Source organism: Gossypium hirsutum, chromosome D06, assembly GCF_007990345.1.
Source record: "Gossypium hirsutum isolate 1008001.06 chromosome D06, Gossypium_hirsutum_v2.1, whole genome shotgun sequence".
NCBI classification, from domain to species: Eukaryota; Viridiplantae; Streptophyta; class Magnoliopsida; order Malvales; family Malvaceae; genus Gossypium; species Gossypium hirsutum.
The window spans coordinates 1,950,166-1,964,076 of NC_053442.1; the positions used below are offsets into that span (position 1 = coordinate 1,950,166).

A 13,911-nucleotide genomic window follows, 5' to 3' on the forward strand; every position below is an offset into this window, starting at 1 on the left:
AAAAATGTAAAAAGATATATGTATATACATATATAGAAATCATAAGATATAAATAAGATGTGTAAGTATGTATAAATATTATAAAATAAAATAAATATATATATGTATATAGATACGTACATATATGTATGAATAAATTATAAAAAATATACACATGTATATATATTAAAAAAAACATATATGTGTATATATATGACTACGAGAAATAAGGAAAAGACATGTATATATATACTTTAAGCTTATAATATAAGAGTATGTAAATATATCTACATATATATATAATAAAGCTAAAATAATAAAAAAGGGTAAACTACACCCATGGTCACTTTTGTTTACCTTAGGTTACATTTTAGTCATTCATGTTTGAAATGTTACGTTTTAGTCACTTACGTTATCCTGTTGTAACATTTTAGTCACTGAGTCGTTAATTTCCGTTAAACGGAGTAACAGTAAGCTGACGTGGCACGTTAAATAATCATTTCAAACAAAAAATTTAAGTTAAATTATGCAATCGATCTCCATATTTTTTTTCGTTTTGAGCAATTTAATTTTTTTTATGTTCTTTAAACTTTTCTCTCTTTTAGTTATTTATTTTCCATTCTCTTCTGTTTCTCCCTCTATTTTCCTACCTTCTCCATTTCTTTTAACATATCAGGAAGTCGAATTGGCAGTGAAAAATGAAGTAAAAAGTCAAAAGTCATCATTGTCTATAACCAAAACCCATAAACCCATACCATGCTTCTTTCTTCACTGCCAATTCGACTTCTTGATATGTTAAAAGAAATGGAGAAGGTAGGAAAATAGAGGGAGAAGTATAAGAGAATTAAAAAGAAAAAGGAAAAGTTAAAAGAATATAAAAGAAAAAAAATTAAATTGTTCAAAGCAAAAAAATATGGGGACCAATTGTAAAATTTTTGTTTGAAATGATGATTTAATGTGCCACGTCAGCTTACTGTTATACCGTTAATGACAATTAATGACTCCGTGACTAAAATGTTACAACGCGATAACGTAAGTGACTAAAACATAACATTTCAAACATAAGTGACTAAAATGTAACCTGAGGTAAACAAAAGTGAGCATGGGTGTAGTTTACCCTAATAAAAAAAACTAGTTAATGAATTAACACAATTGTAATGATTAAATAAAAGGGAAATAAAACTAATGGTAATTAATAATAATAATAATAATAATAATAATAAATAACATTGAGATAATGAACAAAATAATAAAATTGCTAATAAACATACTAAATCGAAATAAAAACAAAAATACTAGACGAATTCGAAATAAAAAAGACGAAAAGGACTAAATTGCGACACGCGCCGAAAGAGGGGGGACCAAAATGGTAAATAAACCAAAGCCCCAAAACGTTGCGCTGCAGTGGACCAAAATGAGACAAAAATAAAACTTTGTGGCTAAATTAAAATAAAAATAATAATAATAAGGGCCAAATTGCAACACGCTGCAAAGTCGGAGGGACTGCGCACACAAATATTCCATTTGAAGAAAACACGCAGATCCTTCCCCTAGGTCCGGTCACCGCGCGGGTCAGGGGGCCTCAAATGGCGCCGTTTGGTAAAGGCTATAAAAGCCAAATTTTTTTTCAAAATTCCTCATTTTTTTTCTTTTTCTCAAGAAAAAACCTTAAAAAACTCTCAAGCCCCCCTTTCTCCAACCTCGGGTCCGGCCGAGGCCACCGAATCGACCGTTGATCGCCGACGCCGGCGACGCCGTGTACGGTGGTCGGCGAGGGTAAAAATACATTTTTTTAAAAAACTTGACCCCCTAAGCCCGAATCTGTCTTCAAAACGTCCAAAAAACAAAAAGGGAAAGGCCGTTAGGCTCCCCTATAGTCAGTTTAGTCACTGGAGAAGGAACCTCCGACGAGGAGAAAGCCAGCGACCCCCCCCGGTGAGTTTCTCTCCCATTTTCTTATTATCTTTATTTATATGTGTAAACAAAAGAAAAAAAAACGGATCTACAAAATCGAAAAAAAATGAAAGAAAAAAAGAAAATCACCTTGAATCTATTTTTTTGTTTTTTATTTCTTTTGCTAATGTGTTTTTTTTACAAAAATCGGAAGAAGAACCTCTAATAACATTTTCTTTGGCTTTTTATAGCCGATTCTTGCTATTGTTTGTCTGTCTTTGCTTGCTTTTCTTCTTTGCAGGTGGCGGTGCAAGTGGATGGGCAGTGATGGACGCGGATGGGACATCCGGCGGCGGTGGCAGAAGGCCAAGGGTTAAAGACCCTAGGGGCAGCGCCTAGGGTTTCATTTCTAAAACCCTAGGCAGATTTTTTTGGGGAAATTGGGCCTTGGGTACTGGGCTTCGAGTTTGGGTTTAGTCTAGGTGGGTTTGGAATTGGGCTGTTCGGGTTTGGGCTGGTGGGTAAGGTTTAGTTTAGGTTAGGGGTTAATTGGCCTGGGCTTGAAATTGGGCTGTACAACCTTAAGGCATATATATTGTTTGGCCTAATTGAAAGAGACTTTGATTAGAGAATTCCATATTCTTCCTTGAAAGATAAATAAATTCTAATATTTGTCAGATTTTCAAGGTTGGTTGGTGTTGGGATCGACCTGAGCAAAAGAACGAAAAGTATAAAAGATTGAGATAAAAACAAAATCCGAAAACAAAAAACCCTCAAAACGTAAACACAAAATTCTTTAAATGTGTTATGAGTTCTAATCTCTAATGGGTGTATTTTTTTAAAGTTGTAAAAGAGTCTATTTATAGGCTAAATTTATATGTCAAATAATAATAAAATAATCTAGACTAATCAGAGTTTGATTAAAACAAATAAACAGAGTTTAACTGAAAATTATTTCTGAAATAGGAGTCATACTCAACCGTTGGAGTTTTAATGTCATGCATGTGCTTTCGAAATGTAAAGTCTATTTCAAAATAAATTAAATCAATATTTATTCAGGTAGAAATGATGAAACATAATTTATTTGTATATAAACTATATTTTTTAAAATTTTTCCAATTAAAAAAATAATTTAATTGGTTCTGCAATTGAACAACCAAATAAAGCTGAATCAAAAGTAGACGAAGCACTATATATATAAACACATCATTGCTTCAGTGTTCAACAACCCTGCTATTCCAATCTAAGTATACTCTACCCTCTTGCTCTCTAGTAACCCAAAGAAGAAATGGAACAATCAACAGTTCGAATCATCTCAGAATGCTATGTTACACCACAACATTTTTCTGATCAATCAAAACAGCCTTACTATTTGACAACATGGGATCTGTTGAAAAGTCAAAAATGGTGGGAGGTGCAATTGGCACCAAAAGAAGAAAGTAAAAAGTGGTTGGCAAGTTGAGTTTAAAGTTGAATGGTATAATTGCAATTTTGGTCCCTAATTTTTTAGGCCATTTGCAAGTTAGTCCCTGAACCTCAACTATAAATAGGTCTAACCATTTCTCATTTCAACCATCCCAACCAATCTTTCTCTCTTAGTTTTCTCTCTTCTCCCATTTGAGAATTCTTAAGGAATTCTATTTGTTTGTAATATTTTGGAGATAGTAAAGTTATCATCTGGTGTTAGTGCCCGAGGACGTAGGTATAATTTACCGAACCTCGTTAAAACTCTTGTGTTCTTTCTTGTCCTATTTTTCTTTCAATATTTGAGGGTATAATAGTAGTATTTAATTGTGCTATTAAATTACTATAGAAGGGATATTCTGTCTAAGGAAAGACTTGGTATTTAAGAGATCCATGTGATCCACCTCTCTTCCCTGGGAATTGAACTTTGTGTGATTTTTTAGTACAATAATTTACACGCTTCCGACCCTATTGGAACAACAAGTGGTATCAAGAGCCGAAGGTTAATCGTAGTATGCTCTGTGGTTGCAGTTTAAACTGATCTTCCAAATCAGAAAAGATTTTCTTAGGTATATATTGAAAGATTATGGAGAAAACGGTCGGTGTAGGAGCTTCAACATCGTCCATGTGGACAAGACCGACAATTGCAAATGCAAGATTGGCCGTGGAGATCTTTGATGGCACGGGCCATTTTGGTATGTGGCAAAGTGAGGTTCTAGATGCCCTTTTTCAGCAGGGTCTAGACATTGCCATTGATGAAGAGAAACCAGATGATGTACAGGAGAAAGATTGGAAGGCGATCAATCGGTTGGCATGTGGCACAATTCGATCATGCCTTTCTCGAGAGCAGAGGTATGCTTTTTCAAAGGAGACTTCTGCAAATAAGTTGTGGGTGGCACTTGAAGAAAATTTTTTGAAGAAAAACAGTCAAAATAAGCTCCACTTGAAGAAAAGACTGTTTCGCTTCACATACGTCTCAAGTACCACAATGAATGATCACATCACCAAATTTAATCAGTTAGTCACTGATTTGCTGAATATGGATGAGACATTCAAAGATGAAGATTTGGCTTTGATGCTGTTGGGGTCACTTCCTGAGGAGTTTGAGTTCCTAGAAACTACTCTACTTCATGGCAGGAGTGATATATCTCTGAGCGAAGTCTGTGCGGCCTTATACAGTTATGAACAGAGAAAGAAGGACAAACAGAAAAACTCAATCAGAGATACAGAAGCTTTAGTAGTCCGAGGTCGTTCATACACTCGGAAGAAAACTCAAAAGGGGAGATCAAAGTCAAAGTCCAGACTCGGGAAAGATGAATGTGCTTTTTGTCATGAGAAAGGCCACTGGAAGAAAAATTGTCCAAAGCTGAAGAGTAAGGGAAAAGCTGCTGTAGATGCTTGTGTTGCAAAGCATGATACCAGTGACTCTAAACTATCACTAGTTGCATCATCATCGTCGTTCCACTCAGATGAGTGGATATTGGATTCGGGTTGTACCTATCATATGTCCCCTAACCGGGAGTGGTTCTCTGATTTAGTAGAACTAAATGGAGGAGTTGTTTATATGGGCAATGACAATGCCTGTAAAACTGTTGGGATAGGTTCAATCCAATTAAAGAATCAAGATGGATCAACCAGAGTTCTGACTGATGTTCGGTACGTGCCCAGTTTGAAGAAAAATCTCATCTCATTGGGAGCCTTGGAATCCAATGGTTCAGTTGTTACTATGAGAGATGGGATTTTGAAAGTGACATCTAGCGCACTTGTGATATTGAAGGGCATCAGGAAAAATAACTTGTATTACTACCAAGGTAGTACAGTTATTGGAGCAGTCGCTGCAGCTTCCGGTAACAAAGACTTGGACTCAATGCAGTTGTGGCATATGAAGTTGGGACATGCCAGCGAAAAATCCTTGCAAATTCTGGCAAAGCAAGGATTGTTGAAAGGTGCAAAGGCTTGCAAATTAAAATTTTGTGAGCACTGTGTTCTGGGAAAGCAAAAGAGAGTGAAATTCGGCACTGCTATCCATAATACAAAAGGTATTTTGGAATATATTCACTCAGATGTGTGGGGGCCTTCCAAAACACCTTCGTTGGGAGGAAAACACTACTTTGTTACTTTTGTTGATGACTTTTCCAGAAGAGTTTGGGTGTATACCATGAAAACTAAAGATGAAGTGCTTGGAGTTTTTCTTAAATGGAAAACTATGATCGAAAACCAGACTGGCAAAAAAATCAAACCGCTTAGGACGGACAATGGAGGGGAATATAAAAGTGATCCGTTCTTCGATGTGTGCCAAGAGTATGGTATTGTTCGACACTTCACAGTTAGGGATACACCACAACAGAATGGAGTGGCAGAGCGTATGAATCGAACATTGCTGGAGAAAGTTCGATGTATGTTGTCCAATGCTGGGTTGGGCAAGCAATTTTGGGCTGAGGCTGTGACATACGCTGGCCATCTTGTTAATCGTTTGCCATCATCTGCATTAGAAAGAAAAACTCCTATGGAGGTATGGTCTGGAAAACCGGCTACAGATTATGATTCCTTACATGTGTTTGGATCCACTGCATATTACCATGTGAAGGAGTCAAAGTTAGATCCGAGGGCAAAGAAAGCTCTCTTTATGGGAATCACTTCTGGAGTGAAGGGATTTCGTCTTTGGTGCTTAAGCACAAAGAAAATGATCTGTAGCAGAGATGTTACCTTTGATGAATCTGCCACATTGAAAAAGGTAACAGATAAAGATATTCAGACGAGCAATACTCCACAGCAGGTGGAGTGTACTCCAAAACAAGTGGAGTTTGAGCAGATGGGGATTTGCCCAGTTAATAAGTCTAATTCTCCAGCCACAATGGAGGAATTAGAGGTTGAAGAGGTTCTGACCCAAGAACCACTAAGTACACCAGAACCAGTTGCAGTTGCAAGGCCACGGAGAGAAATTCGTAAACCTGCTCGATTTACTGATATGGTGGCCTACGCCCTTCCCGTTGGTGATGATATTCCTATCACTTATCAAGAAGCAATGCAATGCTTAGAAAGTGATAAATGGAAAAGCGCCATGGATGAAGAAATGCAGTCTCTCCGGAAGAACAATACTTGGGAGTTGGCGCAATTACCGAAAGGTAAAAGGGCAATCGGATGCAAGTGGGTATTCGCAAAGAAAGATGGATCTCCTAGCAAGAAGGATATTCGCTACAAGGCAAGATTGGTAGCTAAAGGCTACGCTCAGAAGGAGGGAATTGACTACAATGATGTATTTTCCCCTGTTGTGAAGCATTCCTCCATTAGAATTTTGTTGGCCTTGGTAGTACAGTTGAATTTGGAGCTAGCTCAACTTGATGTTAAGACGGCTTTCTTGCATGGTGAGTTAGAAGAGGAGATCTATATGACTCAGCCCGAAGGATACACAGATGCTGGTGGTAGAAATTGGGTTTGTAAGCTGAACAAATCGCTATATGGATTGAAGCAATCCCCGAGGCAGTGGTACAAGCGATTTGATAGCTTTATGAGAAGGCAGAAGTACACAAGAAGCAAATATGACAATTGTGTATATTTGCAGAAGCTGCATGACGGATCTTTCATTTATCTACTCTTGTATGTTGATGATATGTTAATCGCTTCGAAGAGCCAAAATGAGATAGATAAGCTGAAGGCTCAGTTGAATCAAGAGTTCGAGATGAAAGATCTAAGTGAGGCCAAGAAGATTCTCGGCATGGAGATAAGTAGAGATAGACTGAGAGGCAAGCTCTGTTTAAATCAGAAGCAATATCTGAAAAAAGTATTACAATGTTTTGGTGTAAATGAAAACACAAAACATGTAAGTACCCCACTTGCTTCTCATTTGAAACTTAGTGCTCAATTATCTCCGAAGACTGAAGATGAAAGAGAATATATGGCAAAAGTCCCATATGCTAATGCAGTTGGGAGTTTGATGTATGCGATGGTGTGTACGAGGCCTGACATTTCACAAGCTGTTGGAGTTGTGAGCAGGTATATGCATGATCCTGGAAAAGGACATTGGCAAGCTGTGAAATGGATTCTACGGTATCTTCGAAAAACCGTAGATGTTGGTTTAATTTTTGAACAGGATGAAGCACTTGGTCAGTTTTTAGTTGGATATGTTGATTCCGACTTTGCTGGTGATTTAGATAAACGTCGTTCAACTACGGGGTATCTGTTTACTCTTGCGAAAGCCCCAGTGAGTTGGAAGTCTACCTTACAGTCTACAGTAGCTGTGTCTACTACAGAGGCAGAATATATGGCAGTTACAGAAGCTGTTAAGGAGGCTATTTGGCTTAATGGATTATTGAAAGACTTGGGAGTTGTTCAAAGTCACATTAGTCTATATTGTGACAGTCAGAGTGCTATTCATTTAGCGAAAAATCAAGTCTATCATTCAAGAACCAAGCATATCGACGTAAGATATCACTTTGTGCGGGAAGTCTTTGAAAAAGGAAAAATTCTACTTCAGAAGATTCCGACAGCAGATAATCCCGCAGATATGATGACCAAGGTGGTAACAACAATCAAGTTTAATCATTGTTTGAACTTGATTAACATCCTGAAAATTTGAGCACCTTTAGGTGTATGGCGCTCGAGAGCGCATTTGGAGGCACTACAAAAGATAGCTTTATCAAATTTGGGGAGTTGAAGGAAGTGTGTGAAGATGTGATTATCCTAATCAAATCTTCAAGGTGGAGATTGTTGAAAAGTCAAAAATGGTGGGAGGTGCAATTGGCACCGAAAGAAGAAAGTAAAAAGTGGTTGGCAAGTTGAGTTTAAAGTTGAATGGTATAATTGCAATTTTGGTCCCTAATTTTTTAGGCCATTTGCAAGTTAGTCCCTGAACCTCAACTATAAATAGGTCTAACCATTTCTCATTTCAACCATCCCAACCAATCTTTCTCTCTTAGTTTTCTCTCTTCTCCCATTTGAGAATTCTTAAGGAATTCTATTTGTTTGTAATATTTTGGAGATAGTAAAGTTATCATCTGGTGTTAGTGCCCGAGGACGTAGGTATAATTTACCGAACCTCGTTAAAACTCTTGTGTTCTTTCTTGTCCTATTTTTCTTTCAATATTTGAGGGTATAATAGTAGTATTTAATTGTGCTATTAAATTACTATAGAAGGGATATTCTGTCTAAGGAAAGACTTGGTATTTAAGAGATCCATGTGATCCACCTCTCTTCCCTGGGAATTGAACTTTGTGTGATTTTTTAGTACAATAATTTACACGCTTCCGACCCTATTGGAACAACAGGATCTTGTTATGTTGTCTGTACAGTACATCCAAAAGGGTCTTCTCTATACCAAACCAGAGAATAGTTGTGAAGAAAACTTGATCAACAATGTCTTGGACCGGCTCAAGCAATCCCTTTCCATTGCCCTCGTTCATTTCTATCCCTTATCAGGTCGGCTCGTAACGAAAATAAAAGAAAACCCAGTCTCATTTCGTGTTTGTGGATTGTAATAGCAGCCCAGGAGCCAAATTTATACATGCAGCTGTTGATTTATCTGTGTCCGACATTGTTTCACCTACATATGTTCCGTTGGTTGTTCAATCGTTCTTCGATCATGATCGAGCAATCAACTATGATGGTCACACCAGACCTTTGTTATCGATTCAGGTCACCGAACTGGTAGATGGGGTGTTCATAGGATGTTCAATGAACCATGTTCTTGGTGATGGAGCTACCTTTTGGCATTTCTTCAACACATTATCCGAAATATTTCAAGCTCAAGGAGATACTAAAATGAAAATCTCACGTCCGCCAGTGCTAGAGAAATGGTTTCCAGAGGGTCATAGTCCATTACTTAACCTTCCTTTCACCAACCAAGATGAATTCATCACTAGATTTGAAGCACCCGAGCTTTTAGAGAGAATGTTCCATTTCTCAGCAAAATCCATTGCAAAGCTCAAAGAAAGGGCTAACACAGAATCCAACACCACCAAAATATCCTCATTTCAGTCTTTATCTGCATTTGTATGGCGATCTATAACAAAGGCACGTCGTTTCCCAAACGAAACAGTCACTGGTTGTAGGTTAGCTATAAACAATAGGTCAAGGCTAGAACCAGCTTTACCCCAAGATTACTTTGGAAACTCAATTCAAACTGTTAGAGCAGTGACCACAGCTAGTGAACTGCTCGACCATAATCTCGGTTGGGCTGCTTGGAAACTACACCAAGCTGTGGTTAACCATACAGATAAACAAGTGTGGTTTTGTCAATGGTTGGCTTGATTCACCCTTCATTTACCAGATTGCTCAGCTTTTTGACCCTCAAAGTGTGATGTTTGGAAGCTCGCCGAGGTTCAACATGTATGAAAATGAGTTTGGGTTAGGGAAAGCATTGATGCTTCGAAGCGGATATGCTCATAAGTTTGATGGGAAAGTTTCGTCGTATCCAGGACATGAAGGTGGTGGAAGTGTTGACTTGGAAATTTGCCTTCCGCCGTCTTCAATGAAAGCTCTTGAATCAGATGAAGAGTTCATGAGTGTTGTTTCTGCTGATGTATTTTGAATTTGATATCGAAAATCATACATATGTTTTGTATGCTAGTTGTTTTGTAAGTTTCTTTTTACTTTATGTTTTATCTTCTTCTTTTTTTATTCTAGTGTTAGGCAGCTGTAAAACTTAAAAGAATGTGCGTGTGAAGTTGAATAGATAGCCTTCTCTAGTATCTTCTCTTCCTCTCTTTGTAACAAAAACTACAACAAAAGTGGTATTAAGAGCTTCTTCTTGAGGGCTGTGAGGTTCTACTACTATTTTTGAGTGATTTTAATGGTTTCTTCCAATGCTTTTTCAACATTGTTCCTATTTTCACAGAAACTCATTATCATGTTTGGAGAATTAAGATAAAAATTTATTTAAGATTTGATACGAGCAATTCGGTCCAATTCAAATGTCATAATAGAGATGGGATTAGTTTCCCTCAAGACTCAACCACAACATCCAAATTCAAGCAATTAAAGTCAAACCTCAACTTAATCATTTAAGACTTTATCACAAAAAAAAATTGAGAAAAAGAGTTAAAGCTTCAAGACAATAGATTTTGGAACAAGGATGAATTAAAAGGGATTAATTTTGTTTGTGGGCCTAAACTCTCAATCTATGATGATAAGCCCATATAGAGAATGTTAACAAGCTTAGGCATTTTATATTGGGTTCGGATCCTAGACTTAATTTTTATTATACATAGCCCAATATTGTATTTATAATCTCTTATTATTTTATTATTTTTTATTACAATTTTTTTTATAATTATTAAGTATTTTAAGTTATTTAGTAGTTTTATGTTAACAAGAAAGTTTTGTTTAAAATTACTTGTTTAGATTAATTGAAGTTTTATTATACTTTTGAGTTTTATTTGGATGCACTTAGCTAGCCATTATATAAAGGCTTATTCATTGTTCATTAAGCAGACAACTGTTTTCATTAATAAAGTTTTCAATTCAGGGAGTTTGTTTCTTGTGCAAGATTTCTTTATTATAGTTTTTAGAAGTAGTTTTCTTCACGATTTTCTTTAAGAAGTCGTGGGAACCCATTTTTCATCCTTCAATTTGCCAAGAATTATTTACTGGAGGGTTGATTTGAGCTATTAATTGAGTTTGTTGGGATTTATATCTTAAAAGGGTTCAATTGGACATTTACTCTTCTATTCATTATAACCATCGGTTTATTCAATCCATCTTTCACTTTAAATTTCGTCAATTTATTTATTTTTATATTATTATTTGTTATTTGTTCTCAAATTTCTTCTTTTACTGTTTTTAATTTCTTTATTACTAAATTTGTTTATGTTTTTTTAGATCAGATCCGAATATTTCCTTTTCGAGTCAAACAACTTGAATTCGATCCTTCTTCCGTTTTCTCCGTTCATTTCATATCAAGATCTTTTGGCTTGTGGAAGGTTGTAGAAACTGATGAAGATCCACCAGCACTGAGATAAAATCCCACCATTGCTCAAGTCAAAGCTTATGATGAAGAAATCTTGAAAAAGGATAAAGCATTAATGTGTATTCACTCCAGGCTAGTAGATCACATTTTTACAAGCATATGGATCTTGAAACACCAAAGACGGTTTGGGATAAACTAAAGGGAACTTACGAAAGAGGTGATAAAGTGAAGAAAACAAAACTTTTAAAAGTTGGGTGATCACATTTTCACATTTAACACTTGAGTGACTAAAATTAAAGCGCGTTAAAAGTTGAGTGATTGCACTTTTATCAAATGTATAAGAACTAATATACCCATTTTTTAGTAGGATCAAAATGCAAGATGAGGTAGAGTACCTTAGTTATATTAGAATTTTTAAAGAAACTAAAATCAACTTTAACAATTTTGTGGCTTAGCCTTGTTAGCACCGGCCCATCTCCAAAAATCAGAATTTAATTTTAATTTTTCTTTTTATTAAAAAAGGAAATATCCCAGATTTGAGACAATTCAGACATTTGTTCCCCACATTCGAAGCAACTATGTCTTTTGTCTTTTGTCTTTTAGTAGTACGTACGCGCTACCACTTAAAACTCGGTTTAATATTTAGCCACGTGTCCACTTTTCGAATCTAACAGCACTTACTGCGAGTACAACATACCGCAAAACCATCGATACTTCACTTCTTGCTCCACATGTGGAAAAAGCCAAAAAGAGTTTTGCTTAAAGTAATCCACTGTAATACCTTTTTTTGGTACTACCTGACAATCCACACAATCTTATCTAACTGCCAACGAAGCAAACAACTTGAATCTAACGGCTGACATGTAAGAAATCATAGGGCTTTCAACTAACCAAAGTGACGGTAGTTTCTTCCCTAGATTTCTGACCAAATCCATGTCTCAGTCAGTTTAACACTTTCCGCCGTCAACGTGTTCACGAATAATAGCCAATGAAATTTATCCACGTCATTGAATGTCCGTAACTAAATCAAACTCCAAGCTTAAGGGTTACGCTTTATTCTTTTTTCTTTTTGGTGAAATTTTGATCAAAGTCCTTGTATTTTTTATTTTGATGAATTTAGTCTTCTTATTGTAATTTAGTCATTTTAAATCTCTACCTTTTAAATTGCTTATTTTCAACCCTGAAATCAACCTTTCTGTAATTTTTTCAAATATTTTGACTTGTTTTAATTTAAAATCAATCATTACAATATAAAATCAAATTGATACTTAAATAGAGTTCTTGCATTATGAAACTTGAACTGAAGGCCTCAAAGTTCGTAAGGTCTCTTCCTAATTCTTACCATTAAATTAAGGCCTCCTAAACACGAGTCTTATTTTTTTAATTATATGAAATATACACCTTAGCATTTTTATTTTATATAGTTAGATAAATATTATGCATCTTTTTTTTATCTAACTATTAAAGTGCATTTTAAAAAAAATTATCTAACTATTAAAAAAATTACCAATGTGTGCATTTCCGACCATCGCATTTTAAAAAAAATGATTTCAAATTATTGAATGAATTTAGTGGAAAAATTGACCTTAGGATTGAGAATATACATTATAAAAATTAGAAAGATTAAAAATATCAAGTCACACTTGAAGGACTAAATCTAAAAAAGTACACAATAGGGAGACTTTTATGACCTTCCATTTTAATACAAAACCCCAGTTAAAATTAATTTTTTTCCCTGAAAAATGTTCAAAAATCAAGATTCAATTCTTCTATTGACAGAAATAGTAGGAAGAGTTTATTTATCCAAAACGAGCTCTTTATATCATCTTCCACGGGCAGGGACGAAGTCAAAAGTTTATTTTTGGGAGACTAAAATTAAATTTTAAAATTTTAAAAGGGTCAAAGTACAATTTTATCTTTCTGTATGCATATTATTTTAGAATTTTAAAAAGTATTAAACTGAGTTCTTTTCATATTAGGGGGACAAAATGTACTTTTACCATTAAATTAACTTATAATTTTAAAAACTTAAAGGGACTAAAATTATGATTTGCCATTTTAGAGGGGCCACGGCCCTGTCTGCACCCCCTTGGTGCTGTCCCTGCCATCATGTTTTCACTGGTAAAAACATTTCCGCCACAGCCGATTATGTTGGTTTGTACAAATACGATTTGACCATGGACCTTAATTATTCGATTACAAGGGCAAATGGAGGGTTTTGGTGGAAATAAGGAAAAGCTAGGGATGTTTTTGATAAAGAAAAAGTAGTGTTGGGGACTAGAACACAATTTGTGTTTTATGAGGTTAATTCAATTAAAACAACAATTAAGACTCTTGAATTATGTACGGATATTCCCTTCCTTCACCACTTCACCATCTCAAGGTAAAACAAATTTGTTTTTATTTAGGTTTTATGGATAATATTTTGGAAAAATTTTTGTGATTATTTGTAACGACCTGAAAGACACTCAACGAACGAACCGGATAAAAGATGTTCCATTATTAATGTTCGGTGATGGTGGTTGATTAGTCAAGTGGTAAAAAGTTCAATTTTGAAATAAAGTTTTATAGATAAAGAGAATAGTGTGTAGCAAAAATATAGAGAAAGAAAATGATATAAGAAAAGTTTACCTCATTTAAGAGTCCGATTTTACTCAAACTCCAAAAATTAC

At 35.5% G+C, this 13,911-nt stretch overlaps 1 pseudogene; it reads left to right on the forward strand.

Moving 5' to 3' along the window:
* Positions 1–1,565: 1,565 nt before the first annotated feature.
* On the forward strand, positions 1,566–10,012 carry LOC107940787 (protein ENHANCED PSEUDOMONAS SUSCEPTIBILITY 1-like; annotated as a pseudogene).
* The last annotated feature ends 3,899 nt before the right edge of the window (positions 10,013–13,911 follow it).